The sequence below is a fragment of the Capra hircus genome, chromosome 10, assembly GCF_001704415.2.
Source record: "Capra hircus breed San Clemente chromosome 10, ASM170441v1, whole genome shotgun sequence".
NCBI lineage: Eukaryota > Metazoa > Chordata > Mammalia > Artiodactyla > Bovidae > Capra > Capra hircus.
In genome coordinates, this window is record NC_030817.1 from 20,782,140 (window position 1) to 20,809,441 (window position 27,302).

The 27,302-nt window shown below is 46.0% G+C and overlaps 1 long non-coding RNA gene across 2 annotated transcripts in view; it reads right to left on the reverse strand.

The window, feature by feature from the left end:
- Nucleotides 1-27,302, reverse strand: part of TTC9 — an 81,901-nt gene that overhangs the window by 52,202 nt on the left and 2,397 nt on the right. Inside the window, exon 2 of one of the 2 annotated variants that reach the window (XR_001918647.1) lies at nucleotides 808-990. The exons of the other annotated variant lie outside the window; for it this stretch is intronic. This is a non-coding gene — a long non-coding RNA (tetratricopeptide repeat domain 9). The remainder of the gene's footprint in view (nucleotides 1-807; nucleotides 991-27,302) is intronic. 2 annotated transcript variants of the gene reach the window in all.

The window sequence follows — 27,302 nt, forward strand, 5'->3', positions numbered from 1 at the left end:
CAACAGCAAGTCAAAGTCAAGGTTTAAAACATGCCTCCTCAGAGAGGGTGTTCCTGACCACCTGGTCTACAATAGCACCCACTTTAGTCTTGATCCTTTGACTCTGCTTTATTTTCTTTATAGCACTTATTACTATTAAATATTACATTATCAATCTGTCTGTTTACTGTTTGTCTTCTTCCTTGAAGGCAGCATCTTTGAGCATCATTCCCTGCTATTTGCCCAGCACTTGGAAGAGTTCTTGGCCCTGCTTCAGTACATATCTGTGGCATATATAATGAATGGTGGGGCTGGTGGCCGTGACTTAAGTGAACGGTACAGATAATGCATGCTCTGTTATCTGGGATCTGCCTGGAGGAGTATTCTTCCTGGAAGAATGTTGGGTTTACCCTCCAAATTACCCACTTGTATTCTGTCTTATCAACCAGAATGTGAACTCCTCACGTATAGGAACTGCGTCTTCTTACCTACATCCCTGGCAGCCAGCACAAATCTTGGCACGTAGTAAGAACGCAATATGGATTCAATGAATAAGTAAAGAGGGATGGATTCTGGGATGGAAAAAATGAAGAAATCCATATCCTATTTAAACAGAAGAGGTGCCCAAGCTCCCTGGAACTCAGATCCCAAAGGCACAGACTCTATGTGCTCTGCTTCTTCCAAGACCTAGCACACATCTGATCCCTCACTTGGCCATTTCTACCTCTGCCTGGCCCTGCCAGCCAGAAAAAGCTGACCTTGGCGGTGAGATGGTCTGGGAGCTGCCCCAGGGGGCTGTTGGTAAGAAAAGAGCAATTGCTGCCTTACCTGTTGGCTGTCGGGTTCTTGCCTCTTTCAGGTAGTAGAGTGCTTTGTCATAGTCTCCAAGGTGGTAGAAGGCCACACCGGACCGGTAAAGGGCCTTGAAATTCTCCCCTTCTTTCTTCAGGACTTTGAGGCAGTACTCCTTGACTCGCTCATAGTTCACCAGCTCGGCCTGGAGCAGGCAGGCTACAGAGGAAGGCAGCAAAAAGGGAAGGTGTCATCAACACAATAGCGGCAGCCTCTGAACATCTCTCTTCGGTTCTTCCTCTCGGACCAGTAGAGGTATATATATCACAGGTGCCGGGGCTTTACAGTGGGCTTTATGCCATGGAATCTGTCATCAAATAATCCTGGGTTCTAGGATGCAGTTTCTTCTTCAACAAGCCGTATATCCTTCACAAGCAAGTTACTTGGCCTTGCATTATGGGTTGAGTTGTGCCCCCCGCTGAGGCTGGCCAGTGCCTATGTGGGGCCCCTTCAGTCATCTCTGAGTAAACCGTCTCCCCTGGAAGCTCTCTCTCACCAGCCATCAGTCGCAGGGCCAGGGTCAGGGTGAGGAAGCCTGCCCCTGGAGACTGAGCGCCCCGGGGCGGGGAGGGGGCTCATTTGCCTCACCCTAATCCCAGCCCTTCTGAGCTCCCTTGGCCTCCTTTCTACCACTCAAGCCTTTAGCAAGCATTAATGGAAGACAAAAAGATGTGTTATACACACTGGAGGGATGTTTCAAAAGGGGGTGGGTGGCATGGGGAGCAGGGCACCTTCTTCAAAGCAAATAAAAGCAGAGACTTCGGAGGTCAAACTGCTGCTTCCTGTCAAGACCTGGCTGGTGGGATGGGGGAGGCTGCCGATGCCCTGGTCCTTTGCACCAAGGTTTCTCCCACCATGGAAGAACCATCCTCTGGATAGAGGCAAGTCATGGGTTTTAATCTTTAGGGGATCTAACTAGAGCTGTTTTGATTCCTTAAATAACTTCCCAGGGATCTGAACTGATTAAGAGACCATCTTTTGTCAAGCATTTTGGACCCCCCCCAAAAAAAAACCCAAACGAGAAACATCCTTTTGCAGACTGAGTGGAAGGTATGAGAACCAGGAAATGGAACAGAAGCAATCCAGATTGGGAAACTGCCCCACCAGGTTCCGCCAGCCACAAAGGCGGAAAGTCAGACTTGTTGATGGAAGCAGCAGGCTGCTAATCCTGTGGGCGTGGGTGGCGTGGGTGTGGGCGGCTGTGGTCACAGAGAACACGGAGCTGCTGGCACGGTAGGGTCCATCGTGCTAAGCTGATGCCACCAGCACGCTCCCCTCTCCTCCCTTAGCTGTGGAGTCAAGGCCCCTCTGCCCCCTGCCTTGCCCCCACGCTGCTGGAGTCTGCCCTGGTGCTCACACAGCTCTGCGGACGGAGAGGAGTTCTGTCAAGAGCCTTGAACCTCACTGGCTGCTTGCTACCTGTGTGGGACTTGGCTCCAAACGCTGCCCCCAGGGCTAAAGGGGTTCCTATCCGAAACTTCTCTGTGTCCCATCTCATGTCCTCTGTTCTCTGCTGAGAGTCTTCTTCCAGTCCAGCCCTCCATTCTCAGACACTTCTGTCTGCTGACAAGAGCAGTCAAGGCAAAGAACCTTTGCTTCTTTTAAAAACAGGTTTTGAATGTCTAAAATTGAGGGGGAAGCTAAAAGGCCTGAAAACGGGAAGTCCTTCCCCTCCCCACCTGGGGCGAAAGAATGATAGCAATCAATTTCCAGGTCTCATTCGGTGAAAATGTCTGGAATTCCCCTGCTGATTGGGTGTGGGCTGTGAGACCTGGCTGTGGACCAGGGTCCAGACCATGTAGGGGGTGGGGCCAGGCAGGTTACAGGGGTGGAGGCGCTACTGGCACTAGAGGCAGAGCCCAGGAAGACGGAGGAATCTGGGGTTGGCTCTAATTCAGATGGGCTGCCTTTCCAAACATCTGGATGGAGATGGGGAATCCAGGTAAGAAAGAAACGGTGGCAGGCCAGAGCTCTTAAGAAGACCCAGGGTGGAGGAGGTAAGACAGTTTGGACTGCACTCAGCCCTACCTACAGGTAATTTTTAGGCACCTCTCTTGTTTGGGTGGGGAGTTATCTGGGGTGCATATAACAAGCCCATGGGATAAGTAAGATGAGAGGTTGGTAGGCACATTTTAGAGCTGAAGAAGTCGAGAAAGACAGGTTGACTAGCAGTCTCTTGATGTCCCCTCCACATTCCTCTGCCCGCTACCCAGGGCCTGGGGGCTACAGGAGACCCTTAGAATAGATCTAAGGGTCTATTGTCCCCCTGCCTTTCCTTCCTCTCAATTACTAATCTCCTACCTTATGTCAGAGGTGGTACTCATCTTTTCATCTTCACAGCAACTCTAGGAGACAGGTTCTATGTTATGCTTCTTTTACTGATGATGAAATCCAGTTCCAGAGAAATTAAGTAACCTGCCGGAGGTGGCAGAATTGTGATATCCTCCCCCTTCCACCTGGCTGCCAAGACCGTGCTCTTGTCCCAGGTATCTGTGGGTCTGCATGTGAAGCCCTTAGAAACCATGTCACCTGGTAAAAGGGCACCTGTGTAAACTGGCCTCCTCTGTGTCCCAGGGTCAACAAAACAAAAAGTGATGCCTAACTTCACAGAGTACCGCATAGGGCGCTGGGATGAGGTGATGGACCTAACATTCCACTCCATCCTGGAGCTGGTACACTGCAGTGGAAAGCAGATGGTACATTATCTCAAATACTCCCATGTGCCAAGTGCTATGAAAGAGAAGTGATGAGTAGGAGCCTCCTGAGGGGGGAGGGGCCCTAAACCAATATCAAGTGTCATGGAAGGGCTTCTTGGAAGAAGTGGTGTTTAAGCTGGGTTCCAAAGGTTGAGTGTTTCTCAACTTCAGCACTATCAATATTTTATGTTTTGTTAGTGGGGTGGGGGTGGGGCAATGTCCTGCGCATTGCTGGACGTTTAGCTACATCCTTGTGTTCTACCAACTAGACGCCAGTTGTAACAAGCAAAAAAATAAATATCTCCAGATATCACCAAGTGTCCCCTGGGAGGGGCAGGATCACCCTTGTGTGAGAACCACTGATCTAAGTGGAAAGGAGAAGGGAAGCCCTGTTCCCTATAGAAGCCCTTTCTATAGGGAACAGGGCTTCCCTGGTGACTCAGACGGTAAAGAATCTGCCTGCCATACAGGAGACCCAGGTTTGATTCCTGGGTTGGGAAGATCCCCTGGAGAAGGGAATGGTAACCCTTTCCAGCATTACTGCCTGGAAAATTTCATGGATTTTTCATGGAAAAATTCCATATAGCCTGGCAAGCTACAGTCCATGGGGTTGCAAAGAGTTGGACACTGAGCAATTAACACACACATATGGAAGAGAGAGACAAAGAGAGGGGAAAGGAAAGGAAAGGAAAGATAGGAAGGAAGGGAGGCAGGGAGAGAGGGAGGGAGGGAGGGAGGCAGGAAGAAAGAAAGAAAGACTGATTACACCTATTTGAGGAGATTTGAGAAGCCATGCCCAGCTGGAGCAGAGAGACTGAAGGGAAGGGTAAAAGGGAATAAAGCTAGAAAAGCAAGATGAAACCAGGACACACAGATCCTTCTGGTTCATGTTGAGGATCTGGGATTTTATTCTTAGGGCAAGAGTGTATTTGAATGATGGAATGATGGTGACTAGGTTGACTCAAATGGAAGCAGAAAGGCAGGAGAAAGGGATTAATATAAGTGGCATCCAGGAGTTAGAAAGGACTAGCATTAGGAACCCCCTGAAATAGGTTTCCTCTGCTGTTACACTCATGTGCTTAGAGCCCTTTATCTCAGGAGATTTTAGACTGCCATTTTGGGTTCATTGATGATCCATGAAAAGTTTTCTTCCACATTGTAGCAACTTGATCTCTGTTTGAATTACGGTTTAAAGTCTCTGTGCTCTACTATGGAGAAGGCAATGGCACCCCACTCCAGTACTCTTGCCTGGAGAATCCCATGGACAGGGGAGCCTGGTGGGCTGCAGTCCATGGGATCGCTACGAGTCGGACACGATTGAGTGACTTCACTTTCACTTTTCACTTTCATGCATTGGAGGAGGAAATGGCAACCCACTCCAGTGTTCTTGCCTGGAGAATCCCAGGGATGGGGGAGCCTGGTGGGCTGCTGTCTATGGGGTCGCGCAGAGTCAGACACGACTGAAGCGACTCAGCAGCAGCAGCAGCAGTGCTCTAGTATACAGCAGGGATCAATATGCTAAAGGGTGCTGGGCTGGGAACCAGAGGAGCTGGATTCACTATTACCACTAGCCAACATTATGCAGATCACTTTCCCTTTCTGGGCCTCAGTTTCCTACCTGTAACACAAGGACTCAACCTCATTGAGTAATCTCTACCATGCACTTCAATCTAACAGCTTATGAATATAAACGCTCGCCACCTAATAGAAGGATGAAATTGTTTCACTGGTTCCTCTTCCAAAGGAATTCTGTTCTGTTACTTTGGGCAGGCATCTTCTGTAGGCAATGACCATCAGAACTGGTGGGAAGGGCAAGAAAGGGCTTGTCTAACACAATTCCGCCACTTCCCTGTGGAGATGTGTTTGGGCACAGAGACTAGATGATGTTCCGACGAGGTCTTCCCAAGCTAACGCCCCGGATTTTTTCCTGCAGGATTTTTCCCTGCAGGGAATGAGTGCTGCCACTGTCGGCCGGTCTCTGCAGAGGAGACAGTGGACTTGGGAAGGCAGGTCTCAGGCTGGATGGAAAGGGGGCTTGTCCTTGCCTGTGACCTCAGTGGATATTTGGATCTGAAGATGCAGTTATTAGGCGGGTAGGGAGACAGGTGGAGATGGGCCTGGGCTCCCAGACCACCTTATCTATTGATAGAAGCCCTTTTGAAAGAAATATTTTGGACTTTCTGGTTTGGCGTCTTCTGACAAGTTTGAATAAATGCTGCATCCCGGAACCAGCCAAGCAGGGGAGAATTAAGACAAGCTTCCCTTCATACTTGGAAAGGAGTGCCTTCCCTGAGCCTAACCTGGTGACAGCAGTGGTGGCTAGTGCAACTTCTAAGAGACAGGTAAATCTGGAGGACAAGAGCTGGGGTTGTGAATCCTCAGCCACGCCTCCCTTGTGGAGATTCCTCTTCCACTGCCAACCTTGGGGAGTTAGGGTATGGTTTTATAGAAAGAGCTTGGCAGGCTTTCTTAGCTCCATACAGGAGTCTGCAGTAAAGCATGTTAGAGAATCGGGAACTTGAAGAACCCCTTCGTACAAGCACTCACACATTCAGACAGAGGAAATCGTAAGTTAGATGTTGCCCAAGGCAACCACACCGAGACCTCTGGCTAAAACATGTCAGGCTCTCTTGGCTCCAACACTTGTTTTGCTTCTGTTTTTTCTGGTGCATGCAGGGCATGGTGACAGCCTGGGCAACATGCCACTTGTTGGCATGAGATGAAGGAAACTAGATGGGAGGCGGAAGACCCAGTTCATGGAGCCATTGGTTTCCTTCTGACAGTTGATTCACTGCTATTTGCCCTTACCTGCTGGACCAAAGGCGAGCATGGGCTAGACGGGAGCAAAGGAAAGACCTACCAAGGGCCAGGAGTGAGGAGGAGGAGCCCACTCCCCAAGGCTGCCTTGCCATTAGGAGTTGAATTATGTCCTCCCGACAAGGTATGTTGGGAGTCCAAATCCTCAACACCTCAGAATGTGATCCCACATGGAGAGACGGTCTTTACAGAGATGCTCAGTCGCTCAGTCGTGTCCAACTCTTTGCAACCCCATGGACTGCAGCCCACCAGGCTCCTCCGTCCTTGGGATTCTCCAGGCAAGCATACTGGAGTGGGTTGCCATTTCCTTTGGCAACCTTCTTACAGAGACAGTCAAGTCAAAATGAGGTCAGCGGGATGGACCCTAATTCAATATGACTTATAGAAAGGAGAAATCTGGGCACAGAGACAGACCCACCCAGGAGAGACGACGTGAAGAGATACGGGGAGAAGATGGCCAGCTACCAGCCAAGGAATGCTGGAGGCCATCAGGAGCTGGAAGAGAGACCTCGAACAGATTCTCCCTCACAGCTCTCGGAAGGAACCAACCCTACCAACACCTCGGTCTTGGACGACTAGCCTCCGGAACTGTGAGACAACGCATCTCTGTTATTTTAAGCCACACAGTTTGTGGCCTTTTACGATGGCGGCCTTAGGAGACTAATACACCTTGCTGGTCTCTTCTTTTGGAAGTGGGCCTGAAAAGTGGCTGTTACATTCCTGGGGGAAATTTTCCCAAACCAAACGATCTGAGCCATTTTCAGATTGATTTCAGGGGGCGCTGGCATAGCAGTCAAGTGGAAAGAGCTTGGATCTGGAGAGAGGTGACACTCAGGACATCTCATAGCTGGTCTAGGTCACGACCACCCTGAACAGGCTCAGGGGACTGTGCCAGTGCCGGCTGCAGATTAGGGCAGCATCTGGAGACAGAGTTCTAGGCTGGAGTCCAAGCTCCAACACGGGCTAGCCCAGGCCCTTGGGCAGGTTACTTCATCTCCCTTGGCCTCCTTCTCATGCGTTAAATGAAGATAATAATACCTATTTTGCAGGAACTCCTGTGATGATAAAATGAGGTAATTAACGTATGTTATATGCCTCACACAGCGCCAGGCACAAAAACCGATTGTCATAAACACTCGTTCTTCAGGAAATCACTGGTCAAATGTGGTTTCCCCAGCAACATGTATGTTAATCAGAGAAAATTTCCATTCCGAATCCTGCACACACACTGCAGGAAGCTACAGCTTAATTTAAAGCAAATTTTCAAGAATAGGTCAGACACATTTTGGAAGGTAATTTAGAGGGTCTTCTTTAGCATCTTGATTCCTTTTTTAAAGGAGGAATTGAGGTGAAATTGACAAAATATTTTGTTGGTTTCGGGTGTACAACCTAGTGATTTGATATTTGTATACACTGCAAAATGACAGAGGGTCTTTCTATGGCTTAGCAATGGAAATTTAGCATGTGCAGTGAAATGATGGGTATTTTTACTTATTAGACTTCATACCCAGGACTGCTACGACCCACTCAATTTCACCTTTCCATAACAGTGCTGATTTTCCGCTCAGTGTACATGAATACTTAAGAGTTCTGAAAACAACTTTCTTCTCTTGATTCTTTTTTTTCTTTTTGGACATTTATGTTGCCTCTAAATTGTAGATACTGAAGTAGCTTTATGATAAATATACTCATGGAGGTTTTGTTTATGGTAAATATAACCTATAATCCCAGGGTTATAATTACTAGGTCAGGGTGTGTGACTGCATGGCCTTTGCCACGTAACACACTGATCTTTCCCCTCGACAGTGGCTGTTTAGTTAAAGCTTTGGGCCCTCCCAAATGCTTAGGAATCTTCATTTCAGAAATCATCTTTGTTTGGCTTGCTTTTATTTCACTGGGTTGTGGGGAGGGCAAAGAAGACAGCTGGGAGGAGATGGGCCATCTCCAGTTGGCACAAAGAATTTAAGAGCAGACCTGAGTTACTAGGGTGGAATCCTGTAACCCATTTTTTTTTGTTTGTTTTGATGCTGACTACTCCTGGCCAGTTGTGTGGCCTTAGAAAGTGACTGGCCCTCTCTGAGACTCAGTTTCCCTGTCTCTGAAATAAAGATAGTGACTCTGTCAACCTCACTTCTCTGTTCTGAGGATGCAGTGAGAAAGGGCGCCACACAGCTGGGTGCAGGGCTGCGCGCTCAGTCGTGGCCAACTCCTTGCAACCCTGTGGCCCGCAGCCCTTCAGGCTTCTCTGTCCACGAGATTTTCTAGGCAAAAATACTTGAGCGGGTTGCCATTTCCTACTCCAGGGGATCTTCCCGACCCAGGAGCTGAATCCCTCGTCTCCTGCGTCTCCTGGACTGCAGGCGGATTCTTTACCCACTGAGCCATGAAGGAAGCCTGGGCGCAGGGCCAGACCCATGGCACATGCTCGTGGACATGAGCTGATTCAAAGATCAGCCAAAAATGCTCCACCCACAAACCTGTGCAGCAAGGGCAGAGCCTAACCCTAATTTCTCATTTTTTGTTTCCTGGTCTTGGATGTACATAAACTCACTCTTGACCCAAACGTTTCCCATATCTAGGTTTGATGCTTAGTCTTACTTACCAGTTTTCTTTTTGAAAGTGTGTTTGTGGGGGAGGTGGGTGGGTATACGCAGAGAGCATAATAAAAGCAGCTTTGTAGCCAGAAAAAGAGGCTTAGGGAAAGAATGGGGAAGGATTCTGGGACTATTTTCTTTTCACTTATAGATTAGATAGCCTCTGAATCCACAGTTGGTTGTACACTCCCCCCTCCACCCATCTACACCCTTAAACTCCAGACAGGAATCCTGCCTCCTGCCTACTCTCAGCCCTTCTCTCATCACAAGTGGATGATTGGAAACCACCGTCTGTATTTCACTGATAGCTTTATGGATGGCGTAGCAGACAGACCCGAAGTTGCTGGGCTCCTCTGGAGTCCTAACAATTCGGGAAAGCAAGGAGCTCTTTTCAGAGCTGCCAGATGTGGCAGAAAAATGAACAGGTCTGGTTTCTGACTCTACAGAGCATGAGATGGCCTTTGAGGGAGGAGGGAAATATTTTTAGTAGAGAAGTGGCTGGCCAGTTTCGGTGCCTCTGAGTTAGCTGATTCAAGACAATGTCCCCACCACTGGCACTCACCTGGTGTCCTTGGGTTAAAAGAGCTCGCCTCTCAGAGATTCGGTTTTGAATCGAGTAAAAATAAAGATCAGGCAGTAAAGAATCCACCTTTTAGTGTGGGAGCCCTAGTTTCGATTCCTGGGGTTGGGGAGATCCCCTGGAGGAAGGCATGGCAACCCACTCCAGCATTCTTGCCTGGAGTATTCCCATGGGCAGAGGAGCCTGGTGGGCTACAGGCCATAGGGTCACAGAGTTGGACATGACAGAGCGACTAAGCACAGCACAGCACAAAGGTAATTACAGCTGCTGTCTACTTTGAAGGGGGGCTTCCCGCGCGGCACTAGTGGTAAAGAACCTGTCTGCCAGTGCAGGGGACATAAGGAACATGGGTTCAGTCCCTGGATTGGGAAGATTCCTTGGAGGAGGCCATGGCAATCCACTTCAGTATTCCTGTCTGGAGAATCCCATGGACAGAGGAGCCTGGCAGGCTACAGTCCATGGGATCACAAAGAGTCGGACTGAAGTAACTGAGCACGCAAGCACATAGGCACACACAAACACACACACATGCGCACGCACTACTTTGAAGGCTTGTGTGCAGGATACGAAAAGTCAGGGTTTCTCAAGTGCCAGACATCTGACAAGTGTTTCTTATTAAATCATCCGTGCTAACTAATCATCAGTAGTTAACATGGAGATTCTCAGGCCCCATGTCCATCAATGCAGCTTCTAAAGATCTAGGGAAGAACCTGTAATCCAGTTTTTGCCATTTTTTTTTTTTTAATTCTGGTGGTTTTTTTTTTTTTGCCACGTTGCACCGATGTGGGATCTTAGTTCCTCATGGAGGGATTGAACCTGTGTCCCATGTGTTGAAAGTGCAGCATCTCAACCACTGGACCACCAGGGAAGTCCTTGTAATCCACAGGTTTAATAAGTCCCCTGTGGGCACCTGCAGGTGGGCCACCTCACCTGAGCTAGTGCTTTACATTCTAGCATTTTCAATGTATGTTTCCTAAGGAACATCCACTGTTAAACCATGAGAGTCCAGAATAGCTACTGGGAGCCCCAGGATTACCCCAAGGGCAAACAGGTCCCAGAAGACCTTCAGTTCAGTTCAGTGCACACGTAAGCAAACAACTGTTTTTAGTCAACATATAACATTAAGGGTTATTTTCTTCATGGTGATTACAGACTTCTGACTGGTGAACAGAGGCCCAGGTCAAGGAAATGAAGAAACAGGGAGAAGGCTGACATGCTGGAGAATCCAGCCCTGCACCAGGAGATGGTATTCATCTATCCTCCTAGAAAGGGTAATAAGAGTAAGAGCAGGTAACCTTGATCAAGCATGAATGGGCCAGGCAGTATTCTGAGCATTAACTTGTTTAATCTTGACAGCACCCGGTGAGGTAGGTTCTAGTATTTTGTCCATTTTCCAGATGGGGAAACTGAGGCCCAAGGACGTTCAGTCACTTGCCAAAGGTCACAAAGCTAAATAAATGTCAGGGCTGAGATTGATTCTAAGCCACTGTCACCTAAGACCATGCTTTTAAGCATTACCCACAGTGCTCTCCTAGAATGTTCAACTGCCTATAATGAATTTTAATTCAGTTCCTTCATTAGGCAGCTTTGAGGCTTGAGTTCTGCTTCTTGTCAGGTGTAACTGTGGAACCCTGATGGAGACTGTGTTCATTTTATTTGCGTACTTTATCTGTATGCATATCATTTGGAAGCTTCCTATGTAACTCTCCAGGACTCTCTACTCCTCTTGTTTCTCTGCATTCAAAGACAAACACAAACAAACAAAACCAAGTGCTGAGTTTCCACCAAGGCTTCTCCCTTTTATGTCCTAAAACCACCTGCATCTCCGGTTCCATTGAGAGTCGACTGTGATACTAATAGGTCGATGTGACATGTCTCTGGTTTCTTCCTGAAACAACATCTATCTTAGCTGCTGCTGGCAAGACTAACCCCAGTGATACTATTTTTTTAATTCAAATTTTTATTGAGATAGTTTTAAAGTCACATACAGTTTGTAAGAAATAATACAGAGATCCCTCACACCGTTTACCCAGTTTCCCCAATGATAATATCTTAATAAAACCACAGTATAATATATTGACTATCATGTTGACACTGATACAATCCTCAGATCTTATTCAGATATTCCAACCTTGTTGTTGTTTCTCAGTCACTAAGTCAGGTCTGACTCTTTGCAACCCCATGGACTGTAGCGTACCAGGCTCCTCTGTCCACTATCTCCTGGAATTTACTCCAACTCATGTCCATTGAGTCAGTGATGCTATCTAACCATCCCATCCTCTGCCTCCCCTTTCTCCTTTTGCCATCAAGCTTTCCCAGCCATCGGGGTATTCTCCAATAAGTCAGCTCTTTGTATCAGGTGGCCAAAGTCCCGCAGCTTCAGCTTCAGCAACAGTTCTTCCAATGAATATTCAGGGTTGATTTCCTTTAGGGCTGACTGGCACACACTGTGTGTATATGTTAGTTCTATGCCATTTATCACAAACATAGTTTCCTCTGTCTGTCCCCAAAAGTTGTTACAGAACAGTTTCATCAAGAGTCCCTCCTATATGTCCACCTCCTTTTTCACCCCTGACAACCAGTAATCTGTTCTCCGTTTCTAAATTTTGTCATTTCAAGGTGTTATATAAATGGAATCATATAGTATGAAGTTGTTGGAAATTAGCTTTGATTCACTCAGCATAACCCCCCTTGAGATACATCCAAGCTGTTGCAAGTATTGATAGTTCACACCTTTTCATTGCTGAGTAGTATTCAACGGTATGAGTGCGCCAGACTTTGTTAAACTGTTAATTTGTTGAAGTCATTTCCAGTATTGGGTTATTATGAGTGATGCTGCTATGAACAGTCATGGACAGCACTAAGTCTCTTGCCATTTAGTATGATGTTAGCTTTAGTTTCTTCGGTAGATGCTTTTTATCAAGATCAGGTAATTTCCCTCTTTTCAAATTTGCTGAGAAATAACTATTTTTCTAAAGCCTGTAAATTATAAATTACAGCACACCCCTGCCTAAGGGTAACAATTTCACAGAACGTGTGTGCTTTGTGCTTAGTCGCGCACTCGTGTCTGACTCTTTGCGACCACATGGACTGTAGCCCACCAGGCTCCTCTGTCCACGGGGATTCTCCAGGCAAGAATACTGGAGTGGGTTGCCATGTCCTCCTCCAGGGGATCTTGCCAACCCAGGGACTGAACCCAGGTCTCCCGCATTGCAGTTGGATTCTTTACCATCTGAGCCACCTGGGAAGCCCATGAATACAGGAGTGGGTAGCCTATCCCTTCTCCAGGGGACCTTCCTTGCCCAGGAATTGAAATGGGGTCTCCTACATTGCAGGCAGATCCTTTACCAACTGAGCTACCAGGGAAGCCCAAAAGTGCAAGTTGACAGAACATGTAGGGAGGTCTTTTTCTAATGAAGCCAGATCTACAGGTATGATCAACAAGTGGACCCTTTCATTTTCCAAAGAATGAAATCATTTTTTACAGCCAGAGACTCAGCTCATGCCCATCAGTGTAGTTATTTTGACACATATCTTCTTTGCCTTCCAGACAAGCATGTGTAGGGCATCTTTAAACCCCCACACAGAAAAACTAAATCCTACTGGTTTACATACATTGTATTCTCAGTAAGTAGCAACACCAAACATTTGTACAGTGTTTCACGACTCATCTGACCTTGACAGTGACTCTGGGAAAACAGGTCTTTTGTGTCTCGCATCTAAGAGCTGAGGCTGAAAGAAGCTAAGTGATTTGCTAGGGCCATTGGGTTTTTAGAAAAAGAGCCAGGATTATCTAAGCCCAAGTCCACATTGGCTCTGGTGGGTAAAGAGACCTAGACTCACAGATCCCCAAAGGTCTTTTCCAAGTCTAAGGCACTAAGAACCTATGATGATGGGAAGCTGGCTGACTCAGGGAGCCAGGACCCTTAAGGTGGCAGTATCTTCATTCACACCATAATTGCCCCCCTGGCACCTAGGTAGAGTTCCCCCACTACTGCTGATGCTACTGTCACAACCATGAGTCGTTTGGCTTTATCTCATGGGATAAATCTCCTAGGATTCCATTCATATTAATTTCTGATCTTGTATTTTTCCAGTTCTAGCACATGCTTGCCCTGGATTCAAATAAACATTGCCAAGTGTTTCTTTCATTTTGTTTTAGCAACATTATTTTTGGAGGTCTCTTCTTTTCACCATTCCCACGTTGCCCTTTTTTCCCTGCCCTTTGTATTCTTCAGATGGATGCCCCCAGTGTTCAAGGGCTGTGGCATGCCTCTCACGATCACTGTACAATCCTGGGTACAGACTCTTCGTAAACTTATTTTATGAGAACTCATTCACCACAGGCTGTGCCAGGGCTTCATTAAGAAATGGAGATATTCAAAAGATATTGGTATCTTCAGGGAGTTTATATTCTTATACCCTTGTATTCTTTATACCCTTGTTGACCAGTACTTGGCTTACAAAATGGCAAGCAGAACGAAGGTGAAAAGCCACTCTAAAATCTTATAAGCTAAAGGCTTATGTTGACAGTCCTTTAAGGTCCCCAACCTTTTTGGCAGCAGGGACCAGATTCACGGAAGACAATTTTCCCTTGGACTTCTTGGCGGTGGGGGAGGGGGGGGTGAGGATGGCTGGGGGATGGTTTCAGGATGATTCAAATGCATTACATTTATTGTGCACTTTATTTCTATTATGATTACATCAGCTCCACCTCAGGTCATCAGGCATTAGAGGAGGTTGGGAATCCCTGTGATGGATATTGGAATCTGCTCAAGAGTTGTAATGTCAAAGTCTGAGGTCAGTTCAGCCTTCTGTTGCCTGTCACGTGCTCCTGTTCATGAAGGAAGTAGACTTGGGTGCTACAGCACCTTACTTACGAGTTATCCCATCCCCAGCCCCCACCTCTTACATGACTTCATTGTGGTATATACGCAGAGAGGAGTGAGCAGGAGGAAGAAGGTAGGCCAGGATTATTGCTTGCCTTCATTCGCGCCCTGTTGGGTTAGAAGTGGACTCTGAAAGAACCAGTTGGGTCATTTGGAATGTGATGATGGGTATATACCCAGATAGATTCAGAAGAAACCCATTACCTGAGGTTATCTTTATCTTGTCAGCTCTGGCCAAGTACCCATGTCATGCCCATCGGCAGGAATTCTGAATCAGGATGGGGGAAAAGAATCTCAGAAGCCAAAATGCCATCCTGTACTCTTTTTAGACTTAAAAAAACACCTCTCCTGTTCTGATCATCTCTCCCACCATTCTTCCATGGCATCAGATATGTTTAGGGATAAGTTAGTTAATAGGCACATATAGCAGAAAGAACACTTCTGAGGCTTCTCTGTGGCAGCACTGTGCATATTAGCAAAGTGTTGGAAATAACTTATGGATCCACCCATAGGAGAGTGGTTAAATAAATAATGGGGGCATTGGTATAAGAATATGACATGGACATGAAAATCATGCTGTATAAAAACAGATAATGACACTGAAAAATGTTTTTAGTGGAAAACATTGGTGGAAAAACTTGTTAACATTTGTGCAACCCAAACGTTGCACAACCAAGTACAACCCAAATCTTGTGAAAAAATAAATAAATAAATGTGTGCGTGTGTATCAGGGGGAAGAATTTGTATTAACAGGCATCAGAGTTCCTCTTAGGGGAGAAATGATCTTTTTTTAGAATATTCTCATCAACTGTGCTTTTATTTTTTTTAAGAAATAACCTCTGCCCATTATGTCTTCAAAGAGAGCAGGGAAAGACCCTGGGAGGAGAGACATAGTGAAGGCTGCTGAAGGGTTTCCTGAGCAGAAAGCACTGCCTGTTCGAGAAGTGCCCATCTGGAGAGACCCAGGATCATAAGAGGACCCGAGGCATCATGGCAGAGGAGGGCCTGTAAGCTGGGATTAAAGGGAGGCTCCAAGAAACAGGGCTTCCCAGGAGGCGCTAGTGGTAAAGAACCCACCTGCAATGCAGAAAACTTAAGAGATGTGGGTTTGATCTCTGGGTCGGGAAGGTCCCCTGGACGAGGGCATGGCAACTCACTCCAGTATTCTTGCCTGGAGAATCCCATGGACAGAGGAGCCTGGCAGGCTAAAGTCCATGGGGTCACAAAGAGTCAGACATGGCTGAAGCAACTTAGCACGCATGCCAAGAAACACACCTGTGAGAGCTTTTATTCCCAGGACCCCTGATCAAGCCCAGGGGCTTTCCTCATCAGACAGTGGAAGGCAGCTCAGTAAGCTGGCTCCAGCACAGGTCACCAGGGAACAGGCAGAGTGGGCATGAGGCTGCTGGCTTAGCACCCTCTCCCTCTCCCAGGGGCCTTGACTTCCTCCACAGCCTCCTCTCCCAAGCCCGTCAGTCCGCTTTCTTGCTTGCGAAGCTCCCCAGGGAACCCAGCAGATCACAGCATGAATCTTCTCTTCCTGGCACATCCTTGTTCTCTGCTCTCAGACTCTGAACTGGTCTGACTTGTGAGAGAGTCCAAGGTTCTTTCTCTGCTAGTTCAGTTCAAAGAACGGGTCAGAGCATCCTGGGGCGGAGGATGGAAAGGGGTGGAGAACAGACACCATCTATCTGAGGCTTATTCACCTGCACAATCTCAGGCCAGAGACATGTCTGCCTAGAACCCAGCAGTTTCTAAATGTTACAAGTCAATGGCTTGACTTACACCCTGAGAAAATGGAAGCAGGCACAAACCTTAGGGGTCCCATGGCCCTTGGTCCTGCAGGAGACCAGCTGCCTTTCAGAGGAAGCCTGGTGGATTATTGTTCATCCAGCCTTGAGGGCCCAGGAAGGAAACACCCACACCAAAGGCTGTCGGTTCACATTTTGCTCACCTCCTCTGCCCTGCAGACACTTAAGAGCTGAGACTTGCCCTGATCCCTCTTTTGCTCACTTGCTTCCCATATTCCCCCCGTCTTCTTTGCTGAGTCCTTTGTCCTCCCCTCTTGCACACTTTCGTGCCATAGCACTTACTGGAGTAGGAATTGGATTTACACATGAAAGTGAAAGTGAAGTCACTCAGTCATGTCAGACTCTTTGCAACCCTATGGACTGTAGCCTACCAGGCTCCTTCATGCATGGGATTTTCCAGGCAAGAATACTGGAGTGGGTTGCTATTTCCTTCTGAGGAGATCTTCCCAAACCAGGGATTGAACCCCGGTTTCCCGTGTTGTAGGCAGACGCTTTACCACCTGAGCCACCAGGGAAACTAGATTTACACATAGCCATCATCTATTAAGCATCAGTTACGTGCTAGGCACTGTAGTGGGCATGCATGCATGTATCCTTTAATTTCAATCATCACAGTCCGATCTGGTGCATATTATTGCTCCCATGCTATAATGGAAACAGAAGCTTGTCAAGATTGGGACTGTATCAAGGTTAATGGAGGAGTAGATGGGAAGTCAGGGGTCAAAGCCAGACCCTGTCATGCTAAGTAAAGTTCCTTTCCATTAGGCCTCCTTGCCCTTAGGTTTTCTGGGGTCTAAGCCTGCTGCCTGCCTGCTCCTCTCTGTTTCTCTGCTTCCTCGCTTCACCGCCCCCCCCATTTTCACTGGCACACACAGGGACACAGCCTTTCTCTCCCTGGAGGTGTCAGAGACACCAGTTCCAATGACCAGGTGGCATCTGCAACCTGAGGTTCAGGTCCATTTGAGAAAGGAGCTAAGTTCTGACTCTGCACAAGCAATAGGCCCAGAATCACATCCTGGTCCAGATGTGCTCAGGACCTGGCTGAGACTCCTCAGGGCTCTCCAGTCTTAAGCCAAGGGCAGCAACTCTCTGAGATGCTACAGCTTAGCTAGCAACCGTTCCCTGAAACACTTGGCCCCGCCACTGCCAGCTCATTTCTTAAAAGCCTTTTACGGGCTCCATCAGAACTTCCTGGTCTAATGGTAGCTAGTTTTGCCAGATTTCCTAGGGTGAATGACGGCCTGCCAAGAATCAAAGTCTGAATTTTGGAATAATCTGAGAAGATCTAGCAGCAATACGTAATATCTGGTGCCATCACTTTAGATTCCAGAGCCCAGGTAATATTTTACAGAGGCTTCCAACCCCACTCTCGTTCCTCTCAGAGACCCTCTGTCTGACTCTCACTCTGCGAGACTGTGGGTTCCTTTATTTTGGTTTACCTTCAGATTTGCAAGGTTACCTTGGAAATCTTGGTTGAGATCTTTGATGCCTATTTGTCAGCACGTATCAGTAAACTAGAACAAAAGGGAGCTTGTTTCCTGTTTCCTTTCTAAATCTGCTTGCTTCCAGAAGAGAGAGAGGCTAGAAGAGGGTGGGGGTGGGGTGGGGACACTAGACAGTTTTCAAAATCCTAGACAGCTCAACACTTCTGAAGGGGGACTTGGAGGGCATCTGACCCAACACCTTGCTGTTTACATATGGGGAAACTGAGGCTCAGAGTGATGTGACCTTTCCAAAATCATAGTGCAAGTGTGAGCGGCAGAGTCTAGATGAGAACCCTGCTCCCACAACCCCGTGCCATGTTTTGAAGAGAACACAGTGGGTTTGAGATTTGGGCTGCGAACAGCCATGGCAAGCATCCAATAAAGATCTGATGAGTGAGTGAGCTTCCTTCCGGGTGCTGTGTCTGAGCTACTGACGGGGCAGGATTTCCTAGACTCGGGGCCGAAAAGAATCTTGGTCATGGACCCCCGATACGGTCCCTTCCTCTACACCAGAGGCACATCACAAATGCTCAGGACCAGTCTGTATCACAAGCTCTGACTCAACTTTCTTCCCTATCTCACCAGCAGATTCACATCATCACTCATGTGCTACTGAGCGCAGAAGGGCATCCATCCCCCTGCTGTGGGGTACCATGCTGCCAGGACCTAGCCCTGTGTGTGCTTTGGGGTGGTGGGCACTGTAGAAAGGATAAGTCATAAGATGGGCTAATAAGAGAAAGTTTGGGGCTTGGGATAATTTTGCTTGACATCTTGTGTCACATTCTGACATGATTAGACAAGACTCAGGTAATATGCAGAACAGCATTAAAAATTATGTGTATAAGGTGGGCTTTTTTTAGGGGGAAAATAAAAGCAGCAAAACTATGCATAATCTTTCCATACAGATAATCCTGTCATCATTTTTTGTTAAAAATAAAAATAATAATGCATATACTTAGAAAAGTCATACACTATAGAAAGATTTAGAAGAAAAAGTTAAAAAAGGAACAGAGAGGAACCTTAAATGCATATGACTAAGTGAAAGAAATTAGACTGAAAAGGCTACACACACTGTATGATTCCAACTATAGGACATTCTGGAAAAAGCAAACGATGGAGACAGTAAAAAGGTCAGTGGTTGCCAGGGGTTGGAGCAGGTTAAGAGATGAAGAGGAAGCACACAGAGGATGTTAAGGGCAGGGAAAGCACTCTGTATGGTACCACAATGACAGGGACATGTCATCATACGTTTGTCTAAATCCACAGAATGTACAACAGGAGAGAGAACCTCGAAGTAAACCATGGACTTTTGGTGATCGTGCTGGGTCAATACAGATTCATCATCTGTAACAAACGTACCACTCCAGGGCAGGCTAGGCATGTATGGGAGCAGGCAGTATACGAGCAATCTCCATTCTTTACCCTCAGTTTTGCTATAAATCTTTAGGCTTAGTCGCTCAGTCATGTCCGACTCTGCGACCCCATGGACTGCAGCCTGTCAGGCTCTTCTGTCCGTGGGATTCTCCAGGTAAGAATCCTGGAGTGGGTTGCCATTCCCTTCTCCAGGTCTATAAACCTTTAATTGCTCTAAAAACAATGAAGTCGTAATCATCAAAAAGAAAAGGAAAAATGTCCAGTTCTGTATTCAAATGGACAGCTTCACTTGCATAATTTCAGATAATCTTCTTGAAAGCAAATACTGTACTAGTGTACATGCTGATGCTAGTTTATACTTTTTAAACACTGTTCTGCATTCTGCCTTTTTTCCAAAAAAAGGTTTTTATTTATTTATTTTTGGCTGAGCTGGGTCTCCATTGCTGCATACAGGCTTTCGCTAGTTGTGGTGAGTGGGGCTCTTCTCTGGTTGTGGCGCGAGGGCTGCTCTTTGCGGTGGCTTCTCTGGTGACAGAGCACAGGCCCGGCGTGCAGGCTGCAACAGCTGCAGCAGCTGGGCTCAGTAGGTGCAGCCCGTGGGCTCTAGAGCACTGGCTCCGTAGTTGTGGTGCACTGTGCTCCGTGGGATGTGGAATCATTTTGGGCCAGGGATCAAACCTGTGTCCCCTGCATTGGCAGATGGATTCTTAACCACTAGACCACCAGGGAAACCCCTGCTTTTTCACATAATGATAGATTTTGGAGACTGGTTCCTATCCATCCACACAGACCTCTCCAATTCTGGGTAATGGCCACCCAGTTCAGAAAGAATGGAGAATTATTCTTTGCAGAGCTAGAAAGGACCTCCGGGATTCTGGACTCCAACCCTTGGACATCAGAAAACTTGAGGCAAGATCCTTTGATTCCAGGCAGCTGACCAATGAGAGACAGAACTTGCTGTCTGCATCACTCCATCAAGTCACACTTCTGCTGTGTTCTCGATGGGGACGGCTGAAGACAAGCGGGGGAACTTGGCTTGCAAAGAACGGCCGTCACATTCTTCTCATCAGAAACACTTTTGTTTTATTAGCAAGTGCTTTTCTTTTTGTGGATGACCTGCATTTGGGGAATTGTTTGAATGTGTGTGTTTGAAACAACATGGGATAGCTACTGAATGTAGAAACCACACATCAGGAGATTTCCCTAGTATCTACTAGGGATACTATTCAAGGACCCCTTTTCAAATAGTTAGAATTAGTGGGAATTTCCTTCACTGGGCAGTTCCCATTTCTTATTTCTTTTTATTTTATTTATATCTATTATTTACTTGGCTGCACCAGGTCTTCACTCTGGCATGTGGGATCCGGTTCCCTGACCAGGGATCAAACCTGGGTCCCCTGGCATTGGGAGATTGGAGTCTTAGACAGTGGACCACCATGGTATTGCCCCCACTTCTTTTTTTAAAAAATAATTTTATTTATTTATTTTTGACTGTACGGGGGTCCTCATTCCTGCGTGGGCTTTTCTCTGGTTGCAGAGGGCAGGGATACTCTCCATTTGTGGTGCCCAGGTTTCTCACTGTGGTGGAGGCTTCTCTTGGTGCAGAGCATGGGTTCTAGGGCACTTGGGCTTCAGTAGTTGTGGCACACGGGCTCATTCACTGTGGCCCCCAGGCTCTCGGGCACAGGCTCAAGAGCTGTGGTGCTTGGGGCCCAGTTGCTCCGCGGCACGTGGGATTGTCCTAGACCAGTGGTCGAACCCGTGTCTCCCGTATTAGCAGGTGGGCTCTCCACCACCAAGCCACCCAGGAAGCCCCCCACTTTTCTTTTTTGTATTCTTTTGTCTTTCTCCTAAACACCCCCATTCACTTGAAAGGCTAACTTATACTTCAATACTTTATAAAGTACATTCATACATTGTCTTCTTGCTTCTCACCCTTACCCTGTGAGTTAAGCTGGCATGATTATACCCATTTAGCAAGTGAGGAAACTCAAGACTAGAGGTCTTGTGACCAGATTAAGTTCACGTAGATTGTGCCACCAGCTGTCACAGGAGCCTCCTTCAGTTCCCGTCCCACTAGACACAGGGCCAACTGGCCTGCTTACTGCTGGGTTTGGGGGAGGGATTGTTTTCGTTTCTTGGGACATGAGGTTTTGGCTCCCAAAGTTAGAACTTATCAGTCAGGCACAAAAACACAAACTTAAAAATAAATACTACTTTAGAGGATGTTAGGAGAGCAAATGTTCCACGCCATACAGAATAATATTGTGTCCAATCTCATTTAGCACTTAAACTGGAACATATTTTTAAATGATGGAATCATTACTCTCGTGACATTAAAACTGACCAGGTCTGCAGTAATGCATCTGGACGTGTCCAGATGCTCCTCTTCTAGTGGGTCATTTCCCTCATTGTATCCACAAAACTGATCACTGAAAAAGTAATGGCTGAAATGAATTTCTACTCTTTAACAGATCCACTTAAATTTCTTAAGACCTCAACTAGAATTCACACACTCTGGATAGAGGGGTTCATTAGAAATTGTGACTCATTAGATTCTTATTCCTCTCTGTCCATATAAATTCAAGTCTCCTTTCTAGTGACATAGAACCTGGTATAGAGTATAGGACACTTTCCCCTTAACCACCCAGGATGGTCATGACATAGGAATCCTAAACATACAAGGCACATACATCATGGTAATTAAAAAAAAAAGGGAATAACTTACAGAAGACAAAACTGGAGGATGGGCAAGTGAGTTGCCCTAAAAATGTCAAGGCTTTTCCTTGTTACACTGATGAGACGTATTCTGTGTTGCTTCAAAAGGTAGATAGAATACGAATGGATTGATAGAAATTTCAAGAAGGCAAATTTCTGTACCTAAGAAAGAAACTTCTAAAGATGGAGGGTGTGGGGTGAGTGTTTAGAATTATAGGCTTTCAAATTAGAGACCTGGCAGATGAGAAATTCCAGTTTGCCATACACTAGTATGTGACCATGGGCAAGGGACTTCACTGTTCTGAGCTTGGATTTTCTGTCTCACAAAGTTATGTAGGTATATATGTAAGTTCATGAAAGGCAGTGACCTTGTCTGTGTACCCAGCTCTCAAGCCCAGTGTCTAGCGCCTATTAGTTGCTCGATTAATATTAATGAAATGATTGAATTTCTTGGATCCTTAATATGAGACAAATGCTGGGATAAGCATTTTCATTCTTTTCAAACACATTCATGGAAAATCTACTGGATGCCAGAAACGGGGCCCATTACGGTAGTCTGTTCTGCCATTGCCGTGACTGTTATTACACTGTAGCTATTGTTTTGTGGTGGTGGTTGCTAAATAAGTCACTTTAGGTAGTGGTGAGTATCCCTATTTTTGGAAGTGTCTAAGCTCATGTTGATGACAAGGTGGCGATGTTGACAAGGAAACTCACACACCACTGTAAGGGTCATATCCAAATCCGAAATCATAATTCTGATTTTACACAACACTCAAGCTAGCTAGTTAGCACTTCCTTAGCACTTTCATTTTTCACACACAGACACACTGTGGAAGGGAAACCTTTGCTCCACAGTCTTCCTCTGTGTAATGTTGTCTGTAATTTGAGTGCTGTTTTAAACTCCTTTTGGCTGAACAAGAAGAGAAGGTCCACTTGGATATATTTCAACCCAGGACTCTTCTGATTGAAGTCAACTCTCCTTGGCACTACATATCACATTCCGCTTCCTTTTTTTAAAAAATTGAAGTATAGTTGATTTACAAATGTTGCGTTAGTTTCAGGTATTATATAACAAAGTGATTCAGATATATATATATATTATAATTTTTCAGTATAGTTTATTATAAAATTTGGGAACTGTTGGTTTTGAGTCTTACCAGACATGGCATCATTTTGTTGCTGATATGAAAATGTGTATGTATGCATAAAAGGAAGAAAATGAGCTTTACCCTGCTAGTAATTATTTCAAGGCCACATGAAATCCATGCGGAAGACTGTATGTGCTTGCTAAGTGGCATCAGTCATATCCTACTCTTTGCGACCATATGGACTGTAGTCCGCCAGAGCTTCTCTGTCCATGGGATTCTCCAGACAAGAATACTGGAGTGAGTTGCCATGCCCTCCTCCAGGGGATCCTCCCGACACAGGGGTCAAACCTGTATCTCTTTCATCTCCTGGATTGGCAGACGTATTTTTTACCACTAGCACCACATGGGAAGCCCATAAACACTTTTCATCTTATGTAGTATTATCTTTGGCCTTTTTTTTTTTTAAAAGCACCTTCCCCGCTGACACACACATCTCATACCGTGTGGCCTGCACAATCTTACTTTCCCAACCAGGGATGGAACGTTGGTCCCTGGCAGTGAAAGCACCACATACGACCGCTGGACAGCCAGGAAATTCCCTTAGCTTTGGCTTTTTTAATATCTGGTACATTGTCCACGCTAGAGCTGTGGCTGCTGCTATGTGATTGGGAATGGACCGCAGTATCGTCTTAGTGACAATCTGGTCCCAGCATGAACATCTAATTTCCCAAAGCCAAATATCTGGAAATTAGGAAACTGCTGGTTGGTTGGGTGAAACACTGGGTTTTCATCATAGTTGTATGCAGGAGGTACAACCTGGTGATGAAAGAAAATAGCTGGCAGGAGAGAATGTTCCATCTCACGGGTCACCCTCAACCTGTGAAGCTCTGGGAACAGTTTCTGGCTGCTCCACATCTTGGCCTTCCTGTCCACCCTGCAGCAAGTCCCTGTGACTTGAATGGGGCACTCCCCTGCATTTTGGCTGTAGGCACTCTTACTTCAAGATGTCCTAGAGAGTTGCTGGCTACAAGCCATCCAACTCACTACTTTTGTAGGTAAACTAAGGAACTTCAGAATCCACTTTAGAAACTCAGCCTGTAGTCTATATTTGGCATATTCTTTTCTTGAAAGCATTCTACAAGTTTAAATTCTCATATTCTTTCTTGGAAGATGATCTTCAAAGCCGTGTTTACAGGCTTAAGATTTATTGGTCAAGGGGCTGCCCGAGGACCAGTCTCAGGTCAACAATGGCTTGGCGGGTCAAGGTCTCCCATCCAGATGCCAAGATCTTGGCGGAGCTTCTTAACATGAAACCTCTCTCTTCTTTCCCCTTCCTTTGCCAGTTCTTATCCCAACAACTCATCTTCTGGTTACCAGGTTACTGCTTGTCTCTAGCTCTTGACCTCTTCTTTTAACAACTGATTCTCATATTTGTAATTTATCCATCTTCATGCTCAGTCCTTTGGTTCCCACACCGATTTCAGTCAGGTACCTTTGTCTTAGAATCTGCCTCAGAGTCTGTATCTAATTTTGTTCGCCTTAGATGCATGCGCTCAGTCATCTACGGGTGTCCCATTGCGAGGTAGCTTCAAGGGTACAGTCACATAGGACCCATGTGCAGAAGGTCCTTGTATTTGATTTAATGCTCTGCTGTTGAGTTCCTGAAATTCTTATTTTATTTTTGAAACTATGTTTTGGAAGGCTTCCCTGGTGTCTCAGAGGGTAAAGTATCTGCCTGTAATGCCGGAGACCTGGGGTTGATCCCCGGGTTGGGAAGATCCCCCAGAGAAGGAAATGGTAACCCATGCTGGTACTCTTGCCTGGAAAATCCCATGGACGGAGATGCCTGGTGGGCTACCGTCCATGGAGTGGCAAAGAGTCGGACACGACTGAGCACCTTCACTTTCTTTCTTTCTTTTTTAAGTGAAGCCCAATGGGATAATGGAGCACAAACATGGTCAGAAGACAGGCACAAACACTCTCTGCAACCCCATGTGGTCCCTAGCATTCACATGCCCCAGAAACATACAGTGGTTCCACGATGAAGGGGAGTTCAGCGAGCATACGGTAAGGGTGCTTGGTCTATAACTAAGTCAGCACATACACGGACAGCCCAAAGAGGCCAGGCTTTCCATTCAACCCAGAAATTGCTTCAAATGCAGAAAGGAAGCAACAATGTTCTAAGAAACACAAATAACCTAAAACCCCAGCATATCCTTTCTTGCTTAAGTTACTTCCCTGTGCTAGCCAACCACTTAGGCTGAAAATGATGACAGAGAAGGAAAGATTTGGGTGGGAGTAAGGAATAGCTCCCTTTCCTTTCCTTACTCATCAGAAAGGCAAGATTGGTAAAGAGTGCACAAAAAAAGTATGCATATAAAAAGTGAAATAAAAGCAGTTGAGTTCATTTTGTCAGCATTTCCAGAGTTCCAACAGGAATAAACTACATATGCATGTACCAACTGCAAAACGTGAATTGTGGAACTTACGTGATTTCACATACCAGTTAAGTGCTCTTGTATTTCCACTTAAAACTGGCACTGCACACTATAAAGATGAATGGTTAATTCACGCCAATCCTTTAAAATTATAATTTTCTCATAATGACATTAAATAGCAGATAAAAACACCATGTCGAGAGAGAGAGATCATGAAAGGGGAAAAGCTTTATCTTTTAAGACCTTTACGGACAATTTTCTCCTGCTTTTTGAAGAAGGAGCCCACATTTTCATTTTCCATTGGGCCCCACAATTTATGTAGCTGGCTCCGGTTCTGTGGCTTGAAGATAAAACAAATAGTGATAACACTGACTTTCACCTAGGCCTTTTTCAGGTGTGACTTATTTAGGCCGTGTCATTCCCCTCTCCTGGGACTTTTAATTCAATAGAAATTACTGGCCCTTTTGGTAAAACAAATAAAACCCCTCCAAAGCATAGCTCTAAATGGATAGGAAAATGGACATAAAATAATGTGGTAGGGACTTATACAAAGTCACAGGGTGTGACAGGAATAGGGGCCTAAGCTGACTCTCATCTAGCCTTCAGATTCAATGCCATAGCCTGTCAGCACTCATCTCCACTGTGGGCATCTGAGTCTTGAACATCATTTGAAAATACCCACAAAGTCATGCATTACAACCTTTTGATCACATCCCAGCTGGGGCCCTCACAATCCCACAGGAACAGATGTAAAGCAAAAGGCTCTGTCCTTCAAGAGGTTTTGCACAGACCATTCCAAGGCCCCAGGGGAGCCCTGTGTCTTGTTCGAGGTCAATGGGAGTTGATCAGTTGGCCAGTATATGCCTCTTTTATAGCCTTGGTAAGAATTACATGTCTATATCTCCCCTGGCAGGTCAGAATATTTTTTCTAATCATTGTATCAAAATTATTAGAAATTCTGAAGGAAGAAGATGCTGCCTATCTTTCCCCTTGAATTTCTTAGCGAATAAGACATGCACAATCAAATTGAGAAGTCTTGCACCACTGGCCAGATCCCTACTAATCAGAAAGAAACTATAAGCCAGAACAGACCACAACCATAGGCACCTTGCAGATTGCCTGCCTACCCTTCAAATGGTCACTTCAAGTCATCTAAATGGATTTTTAGGTGAATATCTCTTAGCAGATTCTAACTGCCCACTTGCTGTTCTCTTGGGGCCTTCCATGCAGAGTGCAAGGACCACCGGAACCTAGATTTCCTCCAGAAGCCTCACAACAGTTTCTGTTTGGTGCTGAGATGCCCTTAGCAACATGGCCTAATCCTCCAGGTATTTCTGAGCTAGTCCATGTTGCTTCTAAACCCCAAAGCTCTTCCTCTATGCACAGCTGTGTAGAAGGACAGATTCTTGAGAGGACCCACATCTTCAGACTGTTCCTACCTGGAGCCCACTGGGTTGCTCAGCCAGCACTGCAGCCCGGATGGAAGGGCCAGTTGCCTTTTTGCCAGGACAAACTTGCGGTTGCTATCTCTTCCCTTCAATCAGGCACGGGGGAAAGATTATCTTACAGGCCACACTGCATTGCTCTGGTCTTAACAACAATAATAGGAACCATATTTCTTCCTCTTTCCATCAAATGATCATTGTAAATACGTATTTAAAAATTTTAGGTTGCCCTTGAAAATAATCTTCACAAAAAGATTTTAGTGACATGTAAAAAATGCTCTGATAGATACAATGGCGACTGGGCATAAAAACAGGATGCAGGAGGTCCCTCACTTTGTAAACAGTTTACATTTAAGTAAAGAAAAAGATAGAGGAAGGAAATATATCACAATGAATTTCTTCAGGTTGCTGTGACCATAGGTAATTTTGCATTTTCTAAAAGAAAATACAGTTGATAGGCATGCATTACTTTTGCAATCCATGAATTATTAATATTAATAAGTGGTGAGCACTGGAACAAGCAGCAGAGGGGGAAAT